This window comes from Adiantum capillus-veneris, chromosome 14, assembly GCF_014529385.1.
Source record: "Adiantum capillus-veneris isolate H3 chromosome 14, ASM1452938v2, whole genome shotgun sequence".
In the NCBI taxonomy this organism is placed as follows: Eukaryota; Viridiplantae; Streptophyta; class Polypodiopsida; order Polypodiales; family Pteridaceae; genus Adiantum; species Adiantum capillus-veneris.
The window spans coordinates 100,827,537-100,847,125 of NC_140944.1; positions in this window are offsets into that span (position 1 = coordinate 100,827,537).

Consider the following 19,589-nt stretch of genomic DNA (forward strand, 5'->3'; position numbering starts at 1 on the left):
TCACCAACTTTCTTTGTCCTTATAGGCCATCCCATAGTTTTATGACCATTCTGAGTCATTTTTGGCCTCATATTGATGTTGAAGACTAATCAACATTCTTTCTTACCTCTCACATTCTAGCCTTGTGCAGATGACTTTCGAGGCATACCTTGTGAAGTTTTGTCATTTTCTTGTACTTGCTTCTCTTTTTACTGCTTGGCATCTCTTCAATCTGTTTCTCATCTAGATTATGGATTTTTTTTTTGGAAAATCGCAAAAATAACAAAAGAAAACAAAAAATCAACTCAACCAAAAGAAAAATCATTCGAATAGAATTGTAAAATCTATGTACATTGTAGAATGTCCCTAGGGAGTCATATATGGCTTTTGTCCCTGTACCTCACAATTAAATGCAATAATTGAATGCAATTCACAAAACATTTCCCTCTAATATTCATATATTAGTTTCACATTTAGAATGTCTCCCCCCTCCTATTTGGAGTCCTCCTTGACAGACAGGGTATCGCCAAGGGTATGTGTTCTGCTTGGGCAATCAAAAATTGTGCCTATGCAGGCCTTGTAATGTAGCCCTATTATGCATATACAATCAATTTATGAAAAAATTTATGGTGTGCAAGATGTGGGTATAATAAATTTTCTTATTGGCATTTGTTGGCGAGGCTTCCTATTCTAAACAATGTGACAATGTTTGAAGCTCATGTGCCGTTTTCTTGATGGAAGGTTGTAGAAATTTTTGGAAGGCTTACTTATCTGCTTGATGCTTCTTTGAGATCCATTTTATCCTTGTGGTTGGTTGTCAATTTGGCATTGTTCCTCAGAGTGGGACTGTACTGTAATTGTAGGAGGAATTGAAAGAATTCAAGCATCAGTGCAGTAACAATAGTTTTATTGGTTTTCTTTGGGACCCACTTCTTTGTGATTACTGGCTGTTTTGTTGGTGCTACTCATTTGGGAACCCATACTTGTCACTGCTTTGTTTGCGTTTGAAGAGACTTCTTTGGGATCCACCTTGTCTTTGTGTGAGTCTTCCGTGGTCTTTGCTTTAGCTCTTGTACGCTTGGTTGGCGGACGAGATTGAAACTTTGGGAATTGATACTTTGGGAGTTGAAAATTAACTGTTTTGGAGTTTAAATGATCTCATGAGACCTCTTTGTGCTTGAGTCAACTTCTTCGGAACCCAAATCCAATTTTTGAAAGCTTTTGCCTTTATGGTTTTCTTAGTCGTTCTTGTAAACTTTGACTGTTTTGCTTTTGGTGTAAATCTCAAGATGTTTCATCAGGGATCTTCGTCTTCTTGATCCACACCTGTCTTTGACCAAGCTGGCTCTTTGGTATCCAAATTTGTCAAACTTTTTGGTTTTGACTTGCTGTTTTCTTTCGGACTTCCTTAGTTGTTACAGAACCTGCTAGTGATAGTGATTACCTAAGTTTCTGGTAGGGGATGTCATAAGAATCATCACTATCACTACTAGCCTTAACAATGTTTCATTCTAGTACTTTCCTTTTCTAGTTTGATTGGTTATGGAAAGTTACTATTTATTTGCTCTAGGATTGTTGTTTTTGGGAGGGCTTTTGTATCCACTTGATTAGAGCGTTGGTAGCTCATTGACATGGCTATGTTCTTCTTGGCTGAGTCTTTTCTTCATGCATGGGAGCCATGTATGAGGGTGCTTGTTGCAGTTGTGTTTCCACCAAGGATTTTGGAATCCACTTTTGATGCACTTTATTCTTGTAGCGATGACATTGTTTCCTGGGTCTTTGATCTCGACAATCATAAAACCGTGTATTTGTTAAAGTGTTATTTATGTCACCTGCTAGGTTGTCTAGATTTTCATCGTCAGCATCTTCTTGAAGCTCCAAGCGTTCTACAAATTTGTAGAACTCATCTTCTTCTTCGTCTTCATTTTCTTAGATTACACTCACTTCAAAGTAAGGAATGACATCATAGCCATTTTCATCACAAAGCTTTGTTGTTGGATCGTCTTGAATAGCGCACACATCAAGAGTAGCCAAGATGTGTTCCCATTCACGTGGCTCTAAAGCTTCCTCAGGAAAGGGTTCTGAGATATAATCCTTATCTTCGATTTTACTTTCTAGGATGTATTCCTCTTGCTTTAAACTTCCACATTGCAAAGCTCTACACATCCATAGTTCTTTAGGCTTACCCAACCATGTTTGAAGTTTTGATCCTGCTATAGTAGTGGAATCAAACTCCTCCATAGATGTTCTTGTCACATCCCTGTAACTATGGTCCTTCAAATTTATACTTGTCATGATTTCCATCTGTCTCAAGTAGATATAGTAATCACCCCAGTCTTGGACCATTTTTAGTTGTCGCACGAATGGTCTTCCTAGAATGATATCATGGTTGTTCTTCTTGTCAAAGTCAACAATAGCAAAGGTTTGCTCATATTCAATGCCACAAGAAGTAACAGCTACTTTTTCTAGCAATCCTAGGGCCTTTCCATGTGTCTGTTTGCAAGATGCAGTTTCATCCTAGTAGCCCTCATTACTTGTTTTCCCCATTTTTCCCAGACCTCTTTTGTTGCGATGGAAACACTGGCTCCACTGTCAAGGATTTCCATGGTTTTTACACCTTGGAATTCCACAGGAAGAGTGGTGTTCCCATATTCTCCCTCATAGTACTCTCCAAACTTGTTTAATGGCATTGGTCTAGTATTTAGCTGAGGCATTTCCAACTCTCTGATACCTTCCTCAATTTGAGTCATTGGTTTTTAAACACCAAATTTCTCTAGGCATTTTCCCACATTAGCCCACATGTCTGGTTGTATTCTAAGCAGCTCAGCTAATGTTATCGTATAAGTGGTCCTAGTGTTGAAAAAATGTCTATCAACCCTTTTGAATCGATGACTTTGTTGGAAGATAGTCTCTTTGATGGGATAGCAAAAACCACTGAATTGGCCTCGTACTCTCCCGTATAGGATGATAGTGTTCTTAGACAATGGGGTTGACTGTTCATAGACTGTACAGATCCTTTGTCTCCCCAGCATATTCCACTTCTAGACTCATTTGAGATCTAGCCTCAATTTCTCTATTGGTGGAGGAGACACTCCTCTTCCATCACGTGTCTGGTTTACTCGTCTACTTATCTTACTTGCTTCATTGGCCTATCTGACTTGTTTCCACAATTCTTCAAGACCATCTATTTATTTATAACTGTTAGGTATAGCTATGTGAAATCCCTCGGAAGAGTTATCCATGGTATTCAACACTATCATTGGATCTAATGTTGTGTCCTTAAGCTTTTGTCCGTGCTCGTGAATAGAATCTAGCTCTTTTTGTTCCTAATTTGGTAGGATTATTGGTGTAGGTGGAACAAGGATCACACCCTCAGCTTTTCCAACTTGTGGTTCTAGTAAATCTTGTACTGTTTGAATCATTTTCTTGCACATTTAAAGCGTGTCCTTTTCTAGTTCTGCATATGGATATGTCATCCATCTCTATTCTTGAGTCTGGTTGTTTTTAAGCTGTGTTTCATAGGCTTTTATAGGAGGGCGTCTAGTGGCTCATTAAACTTCTCTACCAACACTGATCCTCTTGAGCTGGCACTTCTTAGTTTCTCATCTGTGGATGGTTCTTTTGGAGGTTGAATCTCATCCATAAGAGAAGGTGCAACACTTTCCTCATGTTGTCTTATCTTCTCTTCATCTTGGGTAAGCTTCTCAACCACGGATTTTTGCTCTCGTTTTCTTCGTGCTTTTGTCCTAGCCTTTCCATCTTTCCAACTATTTCATTTGCTATTGGGTTTTTGACTAGGTACATCAATCTTTGGTTCACTTGTCTCTAGACTTGCATTGATTTCCATTTTCTCTATATCTAGATTCTCATCAACTTCCTTTTGAGCTTGCACTCACGTAACTACTTGAACTGGTATGATGTTTTGATTTTCTGAGCTACTAGGTAGCTGAACAATTCCTGAGATATTTGTTATCATCGTTCTGACTTGGTTTGGATTTTTTGGATAGTTGAGGACCAAGTGAATGACTCCACAGTCAAGACAATAGGCATTTACTTGTGTGATCTCCGTTTGAGGACATTGTTTGACCAAGTGGTTGCCCCGGCTTTTGTGACAACCTATCTCCGGTTGAGGAGCTTCTTCTTGCAATTCCTGTTGGCTGTAAGTAGGCTCTGACCTAGCTAAGACTCTATTTGCAATGAATTGTAATGACTTTTTGTCCATCTCATACCTTATTTTATCAAGTCGAATCACAGAAGGTGGAGATTGTACCGGCCTCACCACTTCACGTGTTTCTCTCATCTTTATCACTTTGATGGGCCATACCCACTTTGGTTGTCATAATACATTGTAGCTGCTCCTAGTGCTTGTTTATTGGATGGTTCCATCATTTGTGTATATCTCATGTCTATAGACATTCTAGCACCTGGCAGTAAAGGTTGTTGTCCTAAGATAGGCTGTGGCCTTGAAACTCCTACTGGACCTGGCATATTCCCAATAGCGTATCTAGGTGGAGTAGGTGCTATTGTAATAGGTTGTACATATCTCTCCTTAGCATATTCCATGTGTAGTAACACTCTTTCCTTGTATGGTTTGTCCATTTTCTGTCAATTTTGTACCACTTAAGCTCCCTCAGATTAGTATTTACAAGAGGAGTTAACCTCTTGACCATTTCATTGATAAAATTTTCTTGATCGATAGGTACCATTGGTTTTGAAATGGAATCACTCATATGTGAATCATTGTGCTGAGAGGATGTGTCATCCTCTTGACTCTTACAATCCTTTTCTTTATACGTCTCACAATTATCCACAAGTTAAAGAGATTCTTTGATCAATTTGTTTTAGTGTCATGATCCTTATCATATGCAGATCCTTCTGAAGACCCACATGTCTCATTCCCTAGATAAAGATCAGTATTAACTGTGCTTGTGTAGGTAGTTTTGCTTTCAGACAGAACTTGATGTATCTCTTGATCCGTAATGTTGCTTTGTGTATTGATTCATCCTCTTTTTGTTTAAATCTATGAATTTGCAAGACCGTATTGTGGGCTATGTCTTTCTGCAAGAATTCTTTGATGAATTTCTCAAACAGCTTCTCTAGAGTCTCGAAATCGTGTCTTTCCACTGAATCGAACCATATAGCTACGTCATCTTTTAGAGTCAGTCCAAATCCCACAAACTGTGTCGCAAAATCTAAAACTTCCTCTGTTCTAATTACTCTTTTAAAAGTCACTACATGATCTCTTGGATCTTTATCTCTGTTGTATTTCTTGTTTACCCATTTTTAGATCTTGGATGGTCTAACTCGCCAAATGTCTACAAGTCTAACCATAGACTCTCCCAATCCTTCTCTTGCTTCATGTATTCTACTATGCCTAGGTTCTTCTTCAAAGGGATTAGTCATTCTGTTGGAAATTGTTCCTTGAGAAGGTATTTTTTCCCTCTCTGTGATCACTTCATCCTCATTATTACTCTAGAAGGGAATCAAGGTGACTCCCTCCTTGGAATTCTCATAGGAATTCTTGTGTTTGGTGGAGATATCTGTGGTCCTTCATTGACCAAATATCCACATATGCGTAATGCAGTCTATTGGCTTGTGATTTCTACAACTCTATATTCTCATCATACTTGTCAACAACTATAGATTTCTATATAGTCGACTCTGTATGTATAGACATATAAGAGCTTGTAATTTGTCAGCTCTTCTGGGTATGGCTCTGAGAACCTATATAGGTAGATCTCAACATGAGCATATCTATATAGTCCTTCACTCTCATGATTTTTCATCCAAACACTTTCAACAAGCTTGGTCTTTTTCAATTGCAAGTTTGGAAGATCCATTATGGGCGGATGCTCCTCTGTCACTGGGATTCCGAAGCTTGTGTAAGCTGAGATTGACTCTACAAAGAACATGATCTTTGGGCTTAATAGCTCTAGCTTGATGTAAATAGAATTAGTACACTATGTTCAAGTGCTTTGGTTAGGGAAAAGTCACAACTATGTCCAAAACCGCAACCACAATTCTCTCAAATTGTCGATTTTAGACACCCCTAACTTTCAGATGAATTTTGAGGCATTAAACAATGTTTTTTTGGACGCCAACCAACAATAATTAAATTTGCACGAGTCTTTTATTGTTGTTCATGGTTTTCACAGAAAGTCGTAGAGCAACTTTAATGCTTTGTTTTGACAAAAAAAGTTTTTGAATCCGATACCGGAAGCTTAAGTTATGGCGAAAACAATTTTTTTCTTACTCAACCTATGCCTAGAGACTTTCTACGTGTATACTGTCTCCTGACTCAGATTTGTTCCAAACTTAAACTGTAGACTCTCCTTGATATACTCTACCCACTGCAAGTCTCAGTTTGTGATTTTGACCTTTATTTTGACACGTAAGACATTATACGCGTATAATTTCTCAAGTGGCATAATGAGGCGACTTTTATTCCAACGATTCCTTATCACTCAAGCAACTCTCACCAACTTTCAAAATTCAATTTTGATATTTTTGGGCAAGCTATGATCAATACAAGCATGAATTTGTCGAGATCTGTCTTCTAGCCTTTACAAGCTCAAATGAGCTCCAAATGTAATGAAATTTTGGCTAGGGACTTCTTTTATACTCTAGGACACTGAGGTGCCAAAATGTTTGTTTTGACCCAAATCTGCCCCCTAAGACATCATATGTGTATGATGTCTATTTGCTCTGATTTCACTTATATTTCTATCCAAGGTACTCCTTGATGCATACAACAAGAATATGTGATCACAACAAATTTTGGATGTCAAAATTGCTCAAAATCACCACTTTTTCACCTTTGCCTTCTTGTATATACAAAAATCTCTTTAATTGCAAAAGTAGGTGTACAAATGAGTTAAAATTTTGCAAGCAAGCTTAAGACATAATTTCCCAACCCCTATGTGGTCAAAATTGCAATAGGACTGTCATATGTGGCCTTGAGACATCATACGTGTATGATGTCTAAGTGCTCAAAATTTGACAAAATTTGGTATGTGAGCTTGTCTTGTGGTGCTTAACACCCTGGTATGCTCATATCTCAATTTTGGTCTCTAAAAGTGCCCTTTAGACATTATATGAATATGATGTCTAACTGGTCAGTTTGAAGTGAATTTCACTTCAGAGGTTTCTCACTACACACTGGCAACTCATAGCAACTTTCATAATTGAATTTGACCACTTTTTGTGCTAGATATGGTCAATTCAAGCATTCACTTTCCTAGATCTATTTGTGGTCTTTGCAAGCCCAAAAATGCTTCAAATTGGAGAAAATTTGGACCATATGCTTCCTAAATGTTGTAGATCACAAGGATGCACTCAGTTGTAACTTTTGAGCTCAGATCTGGCCTCTAAGACATCATATGCATATGATGTCTAGTTGTTCAAAATGGACTTTTGTTTCTACCCAAGGTGCCCCTTGATGTGTACAATAAGAATGTGTGCTCACAACAAATTTTGGAGCTAAAAAATGCACAAAATCATCAGTTTTTGACAAGGAAATCCCTTGAAAGAGTAAAATCTCCCCACTTTTCAATCTATAAGCCCAAATGATATGAAATTTGGTGTAAGTGCTCAACACAACATGCAGAAGATGGGTATAATGCCAAAAGTTTAAAATTGCCGCCAAAATCACCCCTCACACATCATATGCGTATGATGTCTGCTGGTGAATTTTATGACAAAATTTTTTCACAAGCATCCCCAAGTCTTTAGCACTGGTTTTCAAGCACTTCTACCAATTTTCATACAAAAATATGCTCATAATCAAAAGTTTCTCTTTTGTTTGTTTCAGACACTCCATCTTTTGCCTTTTGGGTGTCAAGAGTTGGTGAAAACTCTAGTCTCAAAGTGTACTTAGGTAAAACCCCCCTTCTGAACACTATGGCGAAGTCAAATTTTTCAAATTTGGTCTCCAGATTCCCCTTGAGACATCATACATGTATGATATCCAAGTTTACAGAATTTTAAATTTTCTTCACAGAATCCTTGTACATGTCCTCTTATATACACAACACCAATCAGTCTAGACAAAATGTCAACAGAAAGACGTTTATTGCATTTTTTTCCTCAAAAGTAGATTTTCAGATATTCTTAATGCAAACAAGCACTTCAACAAATAATTCAGTGATGAATAGCTCTAAATCAGAATCAGATCACTTACCTAAAATTGATCCTACACATTATATGGGGTTTTGCATCTATGAGTAGAAAAATGCTTTAATGCCATACACGAACTAGCAAACACTTTTATCATCTCACAAATCACTCAACCACCAATAAGTACTCTAATCTACAAATCCTAATTAAATCTACCTAGTCGTAGAACCTCGGCAAGACACACGCTTCGTGGCTATCCACGATCTCGAAATAACCTCTTCTGCATCCACTTAAAAAAATAATGCTCTCTTTAGTCAAAACTAAAACAAGCAACCATCACGCGAGTGTTAGTAGGATTACCTACTTAAGTCCTTGTATCCATGGCAATGGCGCCAAGTTTGTGGGAGCGAATCACACCACCCACAAAGTGCATGCAACACAACCTAGATCAACATAATGTCAATCAAGGACACAAATGACACGATAGGCACACGGAGGCAATCTCTTTAGCTTATCACTCTAGAAGGCTAACTAAACCACAATCTAGAATCTCACTGCTCTTTAACTACACCACCTACCCACATACACACAACAGAAGGAAACCCATAAAATCATGCCAAAATTGCACGAAACTTAAGGAACACCATCCCCTCACTAGGATACACCTGTCCCAAAGCCTTTACATAAGTAGCCATCCATCAAGAAGTATCTGTATGATCTCTTTTTAATCCTTTGTGATTTTGCTTTAGTAAAGTACTTAGGTTGACTGAGTTGGGAGTAGCGTCAGGATGAAGCTCACACTCTCTCTTCCTCTCTCTCACATAGTCAACGATAGGTTAAAACTATGATTATGATAAAGTTCTTGTTTACAAAATGACCTAGGTACCTTATATACTAACGCTACCATAGGTTAAACCTAAAATAAAGTTCAAGGGGTCAAATGGATTTGTATTTACAATATGGAAGTGCCATTGCACCCCGGCTTCTGCAACTAGACTACCTACTTATTACAAAAGATGTTTATAACCATAATCCTCAGCATTCCATAACTCTAAAAAAATAAGTCTTTGTTGAGTCATGTCTTGCTGTTGACCCAATAGGCAAAAAGGGTGCTTGCTGTGGTGTCCTCAGTGGTGGTGGTCTTGCTCTCGGTGGTGAAATCTACTTTTGTTTGGCTCCTCTGTTGAAATTTTGCTTCCTTGGGTGTGGGCAGTAATACATGCCATGGCCTTTTTCCCCACAACTATAGCAGTGGTATTCTTGGTTTTGCCTTTGTTTTCCTCTCCCTTGCTCTTGATTTCAATTGTGTGCATTCTCTTGTTGCACCAAATGCATAGATAGATTTTCCAGCTGAGTAGTGATGCAGCTCAGCAGGTCTTGCTACTCTTCTGATGCCTCTTGTGACTGGGTCCTCTAAGCAACTGTTGCAATTACTGGGCTAGTCAAACTGAGCTTGATTCCTCTAACTCTCTGACTCTTGCTTGCATGTGCAACTTCTTGTCTTTAAGGAGGGTTATTCCACTGTCAACTCATATGTTGCAAGGAATCTCCCTTTCACCTTCTCTTTAAGTGGCGACCACAAGCAAACAATGAAACAGTCCTTCTTTAGAAAATTAGGTGCTCCTTCACCTTCCTCCCTAGTGAGGCAACCCATCACTCCCACAAATCCAAAAACTTGGATTCGTAAGTGGCATACTCTAGTAGACCTCCTTGCTTTAACTCTATTAGCAACTGCCATAACTTTTTTGAGGTTGTGCCTCCACCAAACCTCTTCATGAATGCAACACGTAGTAAGTCCCATGCATCCTTGGTAGCTTGGGGCAAAGCATTGTACCAAGACTTGGCCTCTACTTTCATCACCAGAGGAAAGATCTTTAGTCATGATGCATTGTCATCCTTGTTGAAAACCACACACGCAAAGTTATCCTAAAAATTGGTGGTGATGTCTTCTCCCTTCTTGCCACTGAATGCAGGAAAAGAGACACTTGCCATGGTAGTAAATCAATGATTAGACAATTACAAATTTTGTTTTTCTTTGGAATGACTTATTGATTCATAAAGGTTTATACATGGGTGGAAAACTTGAGCAAGAGCTAAGAAGAGCACAAGGCTTGAATATAATAAAGATGCTTACATCAAAAGAGTGGTAGTAATCAAGAATGGACAGGATGATGGGACGTGGAGATCTAAGGATTTTATCAAGCATCTCTGCTTCAAACATGAAAATAATCTTGTGCTAGTAGATTATCTTTTTATCAATGTACACATTGTTAACGTGTAAACGACAAGGAAAATGAGTGCCTCTATAGCCTTGCACGAGTCACACCGTCGGAAGGAAGAATTGTTGCACTGTCGAAATCATCTGTGATAACTATCTATAGAGATATATGAAAAACCCTTAAAGCATGAAACACACTTGGAATTAGGAGAAACAAAGGACATCATGACGTAGCTTGTCTTGTGGAGACGTTTGCAGAGTGTCCATATGCAAAAGTAGAAGAAAGGTGAAAGAGTTATGGCCACTCAAAATCGGAGGTGTACCCTTGCTTGCTAAAAAATGAGGTCTCTAGAATGTGTGCAGGTGTTTTAGCTATTCAAATGGGGGTCTTTCTTATCTGTTATCTCCAAAAGTTTCCTCTCTCTTCTCAGGCGACAAGGCTCTCTTTGTAGGATTCTTTTCATTGGTTCATTTTTGGCCCTTTTTGGGTAGAAAATGAGGTGTCGGTGACCTTTTGGCCAAGGGAATGTGGTGGGAGCAAGTGTCGAGTGGACCAAAATGGAACAAGGCGCCTGGTAAGGTAGCGTGGACAGCTAGAAAAGGCACCTCTCTCTCCCCAAGAGCCCATGAACCCATCAAGCCAAGCTCTCCACAAGGTGATACAACTAATGGGGTTCCCCCTTTAGCCTATATACCCCCCCATTCTTCCCTTTTCCCTTCTCATGTGGGATAAATTGGTAGGGCTATGTACACATATATACATGAGGCTAGTGGGCAAGATTTTTGGCATGACTTAATGACTTTATGCTCATCCAAAAAATACCTGACATAGCTTGCCAACCTCCCCAACCTGCTTGATCATTCATGACAAGCATAGGTTTCTAGGGTGAACAAATGTTGTAGCTCATTCCCAAAAACCTCATTCACATTCTCAAATGTCTTCACACTATCTTCCTCCATTGATAGCATCTCATCTGTCACAATTTTCATCAAACGTGTCAGATATTTTTTCAATCTATAACCATTAACATGGTATTTATGTTGTGCACCACCTAAATCTACCAGCCGATATGTGCCATTGTCAAGCTTGTTTACAACATTAAAAGGAACTTCCCATTTAATTTGAAACTTTTTTTGGAAGGTATTGTCCAACATACTATTGTATCGCAACACAAAATCACCCTTTTTAATTCTAACTCTATCTTATTGCAAACATTGTAGATCTAATAGCCTTTTCTGCCAAGTATCTCTTTGCTCTTCATCTCCCAATGACAACAATTTGAGTGCAAGAATCTCCACTTCAATTGGCAATAATGATTCTTTGCCATAGACCAAGTGGTAAGGAGAAAACCCTGTGCTCGTTTTGATAGCAGTTCTATAGGCCCATAATGCACAAGGCAACTCTGAATCCCAAGTTTTCCCATGTGTCTGGGTCATCTTTGTCAAGATTTTCACCAACTCTCCATTGAACCTCTCATTGAGACCATTGCATTGTGGATAATAAGGAGAACTGTACATGTGCTGTATATTGAGCTTCTCACATAGGAAATCAAACAACTCTTCTCTAAATCTCGATCCTCTATCAGAAAGTAGTTCTAATGGCACATCAAATTTACAGCATATATGCTCATATACAAATTTTCCCATTTCCTTACTAGTATTTTGTTTGACAGCTTTGGCTTTTGATCATCATGATAAATAATCCACTGCTGTCAAAATGTAAGCATTTCTTTTGCTAGTAATGGGTAAGGGTCCAATAGCATCAAGACCCCATTTCTCAACACATCAAAATGTAGAATTTATTTTCATAATTCAAGCTTCAAAATTCTCTTCCCCATTTTTTGGCAAGACACGCAAGACTTGCACCAATGGTTAACATCCCACTAAATACTTGGCCACACATAGACTTCTTGAAAACTTTTATGCAACATGATCTTCATGGCAAAGTAGCCCCCACAAGATCCCTCATGATTTTCTTCCAAAATCTTGTATATTTCCTCTTTCGAGGGTACATGACGCAAAACCAAATCAGTTTTTTTCATGTAAAGCACATAATCAAGCACTTTGTTCTTCCTAGCTTTTCTTATAAAAGCATACCTTTTGGAGGATGGTAGACCTTTAGGTAAAATAAATGTCAACAAAAAATCCATCTCCTTTGATAACACTTCCCTCCCATGATATAAAGGGGCATTTGGCTTATTTAGCACAAACACACGAGTGATCATTTCTTGGGTAGCATCATGAGCTTCTTCATTTTGAGACCTCTCAATATGCTGCAGACTCCATGCTTCAATCTTTTTGAGCAATGATTTCACTTTGAAGCATAAATTCTTCAGTTTAGGATTCTTATTCTTCCATACTCCCAATACTTGCTTCACAACCAACAAGGCATCTCCTTTGATCTAGCGTCTAATTCCCAATTGTAATCAGATGTGAAAACTACCTTCAAGAGCCATATACTCTGCTTCATTGTTACTTTTTGCATCAAGTTTGAGCCCTTGTTTCCTCACAAGTTCTCCTCGTGCATCATAAATGACAATTCCTCCTGAAGCAGCATCATGACTTCTTTGGTAAGAACCATCAAAATATAACAGCGAAGCATCAGATATGACAAGAGTCTCAACTTTCTTCTTTCACACCACCTCTTCCTTAACCAAAACAGGAGTGTCTTGATGAGTGAGTAAATCTGCCAGGGTAGCCCGAGTACTCTCTTCTACCAAAAAGGTAAACTAAAACTCCTGAAGTTCAATAACCCATTTCATCACTGTTTTTGATATTTTTGAATTTTTGAGAACGGCTGGGAATCAATGAATAACTGGTGAGAAAAGTGAACACTTTTGTAACAAGTAATGTCTGAATCGTCTGCAAGCATAAACCATACTAGCTATTGCCGATTCAATTTTAGAGTAATCTCTTTCATGGGGAGTCTTCACTTTGCTAGCATAATGAACAGGCTTCATCTACTAAGATTCCTCTCCTCTTTGCAACAAAATAGCCCCAATGGCATCATCTCCCACTAATGATTAACATTAAATTCCTTTTCCCAGTCAAGAACTTGCATAATGGGTAATGTACTCAAAAATTCCTTGACTCTATCAAAAACATCGTCACAATCGTCTGTCCACTCCAATGGATCATTCTTAACTGCTTGCTACAATGGATACAATAACTGTGATGCTAAAGGTATAAATCGAGACAGATATTTAACCTTCTGTATAAAAGTGGCTAGTTGTCTTGTATCTTTTGGAGATGACACCAATAAAAAATCTTCCACCTTCTCTAGGTCTGCTTCTATCCCATTTTTTGAAATCACATGTCCAAGAAGCTTCACCCTTGGCTGTGCCAAATGACACTTCTTAGGGTTCAGCTAACCCCCGCATTCATTATACCTTGCAAAAGTCATTTCAAGATTTTGAACATGCTCTTTCCTTGAATTGTATACACAAAAATCATCTATGAATCCTTTGAAAAAATTCCCAAGAAACGGGGTAAGGACCCAATCCACTTTTCTTTTAAAAGCTCTCGGCCCATTTGCTAACCCAAAAGGAAGGCATCAAAAGTAGAAACAACTCCATGGCGTGATAAACGTAGTCTTTTTTGGGCCTTCAAGAGCAAGGATAAGTCGAAAATACCCTGAATAACCATCATAGACACTGTATTCAAAGCCAGCCACGACATCTAAAAGTTGATCAATGCAAGGTAAGGGATTAGGATCTTTCTTGGTCACTGTATTTAATGGCTTATAATCAAGACATACTCTCAAATGCCCATCTTTCTTTGGAGTGACCACTACAAGGCTCACCCATTCAGCATTATCAAAACTGGCACAATAAATCTTGCATCCAAAAGTTTATCCACTTTTTCCTTTAAAGCATTCATTTGCTCCTTACCCATGCTTCTTAATTTCTATCGTATTGGCTTTGCCCCTTCAACTAGTTCAATCTTCAGAGGATCTCCAAAAAAAACCCTTATTTCTTGGTATGAAGTGATGAAAAGATTTGGAAACGTGTCCAACATTGTTAAGTATTCCCTTCTTTCTCCTTGTGTCAAGTCGGTACTCAACATATTTTGAATTAACTCCTTCTTCACTGGTAATTCCTATTTAGGCTGCATCAACTCCTCAAGTTACTCTAGATGGTTCGAAGCATTTATATCCCCTGACACTTGCAATACTTCACCAATTTCTCTCTTTTCCTCGTCTAGCAGTAAGAATGACACTTCACCCTCATCATTGGAAATGGAAGCAGTGCTAATTTCTGAATCTTTAGAACTATCTTCACTGGTAACTTCAGATTCATCATTTTCGCTCACATCTTCTGGTGCCAAAGGTTGCTTGGTAGTCATATCAAATACCCTCTTCTCACCCCTCCTACCATACACACAGATTGTGCCCTTGCCCCAATCTTGCACAACGCCAACAACTCTCAACCAAGGTCGTCCCAAAATGAGAGGAAAAGCTCCTAAGCCAGGTGGCATAACATGAAAGTTTAATATAACCTTCACGTTAGAGACTTCAACTTCCAAATTCTTAATCAGTCCCAAACACTTCACTTTGGCATGATTTTTTAGTCAAATCCTAAACCCAGAGCTTCCGCATGTAATGAGACACAGTCTCTCAACACATGACTATGTGATCACACAAACTTGAGCACCTCTATCAATGTAGGCATCTCCCATGCCCACACCTTTGTGCCAAGCGTTTACCACATGAAAAATTTCGGGTAACTCTCCCACATTCAACACTCTGATTTGTCCATGCTTCGGATCTTTTTTTGGATTCACTAATGACCTCCACTGCCTCTTAAGTTTGGGCATCATATTCATCAACTGTCCAAAAGTACAATCTACTTTCCTCCCAATCAGGTCTTCCTTTAAATTGTAAGCTGTTTGGCCTTCTCCTAAAGGTAAGTCTGCTACTTCAAACCATCTATGAGGTCTTCTCTTCCTCTTAGCTTTTACATCTTCACCCTCTTTCTCTTTCTCTTTCCCTTTCTTTTTGCTGGGACCTGGAGTGGCATAGCCCTCCCTCTCTCTTTTGCCTACGGGCATCATATATGCTTGTTTCTTTTCAACCCACACAATATCCACATGATCACCAGAGATTGAGGCTTGATTTTTGTATATTGTACCTTGATCTCCCCATATATCCAATGCATAATCAGTAGCCCTATTAGGAAACTTTTGGGCAAGTGGAAACATATCACCTCCCATCCTTGTTGGCTTTGAACAATAAGTGCTGATGTGACCAAGTTCACCACAATTGTAATAGGTAGGGATGAATCTCCTTTGCGGCTCAAAGACACCTTGTCCACGACTCACATTAGCATTAGGTTGAACTTCACATGCCTAGGCCATTCCTCTACCACGATCACGACCAAGACCACCTCCACCTTGAAGAACACTAAGGTGCAATTCTTGCATCATGGTTGTCATATCTTGCATATTTCGTTGTAATTGTTCAGTGTTATCAACTTTTTGAACAGGTTGGGCTCTAGCCTATGCCCAATTTCCCTCATTTTGGCCACCATTACCTTGCACAGGGACCGCTTTCCCATACTCATTGAGTCTTTGAGCCTTCCATTCTTTCTTCCTGGTGATAGTGACAGCTTCCTCAAAGATAGCGGGCCTTTTCAGCTCAACTTTGAACTTCCGACTTTCTTTTAAGTTTGCCACAAAATGGTCCTTCTTTAACATGGCTAGAGGGATTTCATTTCCCAAAGGTTGGGCCCATTTATCCCATAAACGGGTGAACTACATGACAAAATCATCAATACTTTGATTAACCTTTTGAGTGTCCTCCAAAATTTCATGCCAAGCTTCATCACATACTTCAATGGATTTGTACTATCTTGCTTCATATGATTGTAGTCCAAAACCACCCTTGGAGTTTATGCCTGCACCAGATCTTCATGATTTTGTAACCAAACTTTTACCTCTTCCTGTAAACTGTATTGTAGCAGCCGCAAAGATATAGCTTGATCTAGTATATATTGTAGCAGGCAATTGACTTTCAATTTTTCAATAAAAGTCTATGAGTTCTTATTAGGAAATCCATGAAATTGTGGAAACTTGTCCGCCATGTTTGGTTGCCACAAAAACACTTACATGTGACGTCGAAACCTCAAGGGATGTCGATGAATCGCTCTAATACCTAATCCACCTCACACTGGGTAACGCGGCCCCCAATGATTGGCTTCACAAAACCTCATGACCCTCCAAAGGCTACAATCCAATTACACGACCACCTCAAGTGATGTGCACAATTTGCACATACATAGGTGGTTGTCCATAAGGACCCACATCCCCTTTACATTCTCTACCTGTAGAATAGATATATTTCACAAGAATTGGAGCATAGGAGCACTTGATCCTCTGTGGGGGCAGTGTGCAAAAAAAAGGAAAACTAGTGCCTTTATAGCCATGCACAAGTCACACAGTCAGAAGAAAGAACTATTGCACTGCCAAAATCATCTGTGATAACCACCTGTAGAGATTTATGAAAAACCCTTCAAGCATGAAACACACTTGGAATTAGGACAAACCAAGTATATCATGATGTACTTGTCTTATGGAGATGTCCATAGAATATCCATAGGCAAAAAATAGATGAAAGGTGAAAGAGTTATGGCCACTCAAGTTTTTGGTGAGAAAATGAATCTAAATTTATAAATTTGGTGAGAAAAATATTTTAAGATTAAATTTATTATTTTCAACAAATTTTTTTAATTTTGACCTTAATTGGTCATTTTTTTCAATATCACATGTAAGGATAAAAGGAACATCTCTTACAACTTTTTATATAATAGAAAGAAGTGATTTAAGTAGTGCCACTTAGACTTTTCAAATAAGTATCAATGTCACAACACACCTTATATGTACTAGGATTTTGCTAGGGAACAAGAGCTTGTTGAGTAGAGTAAGGTCTTTGAAATCTAGATGAAAACTAAATGATAAAGTGTGAAGATCTCATACCTCCTACATAAAATCTAGTTAATCTTGCATAGGTCAATCATAGAAAAGTTAGGAGAGTGAAAAGAAAAGTAATTATGAGACGATAGGAGTCCATTAAAATTCTATGTAACAAAATCTTACAACCACATGTAGGCTTTAATATTTTGGGTCCCATGTCATAATGTGATGTGCTTCATTAAACCTACTTGGCCCTCAATCTTTCCTACCATCAAGTTCTTCCGTGGGCATATCTTTGGTGACTAGCTACCTCAAAATAAAAAACCTTATAGAAAAGTCTGGCAAAAAACATCTTAAGATCTACACGAATGAGAGCCAAAAAAAAGCTCAAAATTTTCAAGATTTGCCAAATTGGTGATTTTTAGCCCAAAAAAAATACACTGGCTCCGGTCACCGAATGACACACCGTAACACACGACTTGGAGCCCATCATCTCAGCTACTTCTAGAAATCTTAAATCTCAACATTTCCAATTTCAATCATGAAGTTGGCCTAGTCGCCTTTGTTGCATGCACCTGCAATCACTGTTTAAGTTGAGACTGCCCACTTTGGATGCTCATAACTCAGGCGGTACAAGTCCGATTCACGAGCTATAAAGCATGGCTAAAAATATTTATTAAAAACCATGTAATGGGGACTCAAACAACCCAAAACATCAACATTCAACCCTAGAAAAACCACACCTTTGTACATGAAGTTTTACATGGTCACTTCCAAGACTTGTAGGGCTATGTACACATGTATACATGGGGCTAGTGGGCAAGCTTTTTGGCATGACCTAATAACTTTATACTCATCCAAAAAAGGTCTGACAATGTTTACAAGCATGTGTTACAAGAATAAAAAAGGAAATACTTCTGGACTATTGTTATTATCCATGTTGGGTGTAGGGCAAGGCTTTGACCACTAGAGCTGCATACCTTAAGTGTTCACAAGGTGACACCTTCACCACATGCCTCTACCTCTTGTTGAAGTCCACATAATCCTCCATATTGGGTTAAAAAAAACCTGGGTGAGAAGAGTCTACCTCAATAGGCTTTCCGTTTTGCATGCGGCGGTGGTGACACTTGGGTGGACGTACTTCACTTGAACTCTCTAGGCTCGGGGGGTACACTATGTAATCATGTTAATGTATAATGTGAGTCCGAAAGGAGGGGTTTTAAAATATAAAAAAATTAGGCAATTTAACAGAGATAGATTAAAATAAGGGATTTTTATATTCAAATTTGGAAAAATTTCCTATAATAAGGGGTCATTTTTTTGATTCAGACATGTTAAAAGAGGGGTTTTTTCAAAACCCCCCAAACACATGTTATATAAGGGGGTATTGAGCAATGAACCCCCCACGTTGCTAGGCCTAGAGAGAGCGTACGCCCACTTGCTTCCACCAGATGCTTTAGGATTTGTGGCTTGGACTTTGTGGTTGATGTAGTTGAAAACTATTCTCTAATCGTTGGAGAGAAAACACTTGATGCTACACAAAATTTGTATGACGTGAGAGTGCTGATGCGGTTCTCAAAAGAAAAATTTTCTTCACCTCCTCTATCAACACTCATTGACAAAATGCTTTGGTTGACAATAGTGATGACATTCTATAGCCCTTCCTCTTAATGCTCTTGATTTGTGATTAGCACAAGCAATGCAAGATGGGGATATTACCTCTTGGATATCGATGATGCTACAACCTGGCAGTAGCACTTCGATGAAGGCCTTGAGTGCTTCTACAATCTCCCTTGTTTAGTCATCAAATTTGAAAACTCTTGTAGTGACTCATCGATTGATGGATGATGCATCGTTACTCTTTGTTGATTGAAGATCTTTGCAAATCCCTCCTCCGTGGGGGCACCAAATGAGAGGCGAAGATGCAAAATAGATCCAATGGCCTCTACACCAAGACTATGCACAGTAGCATCATCATGGGAGGTACAAAATAGGGGAACCACCTAGCTTGAAATGTGCCTAGGACGCATGGTAGGGGGGTTGACACATAACACAAGGAAGATGTGAGAGAAGGAGACGCATGGAGAGGAACAGATCATTATAGATTCATTAATATAGGCTTCATAAACACCATAACACAAGGAAGATATGAGAGAAAGAGAGAGAAGGAGATCATTAGAGATCCATTAATATAGGCTTCATAAACACCAGAACACAAAGAAGAAGTGAGAGAAAGAAAGAGAAGGAGAGGAGAAGATCATTAGAGCTCCATTAATATAGGCTTCATGAACACAATACAAACATTCACAAGGGGAATTTCACATAATCAACATCTCATAAGATCATATGTGCATGGTAACTCAAACCT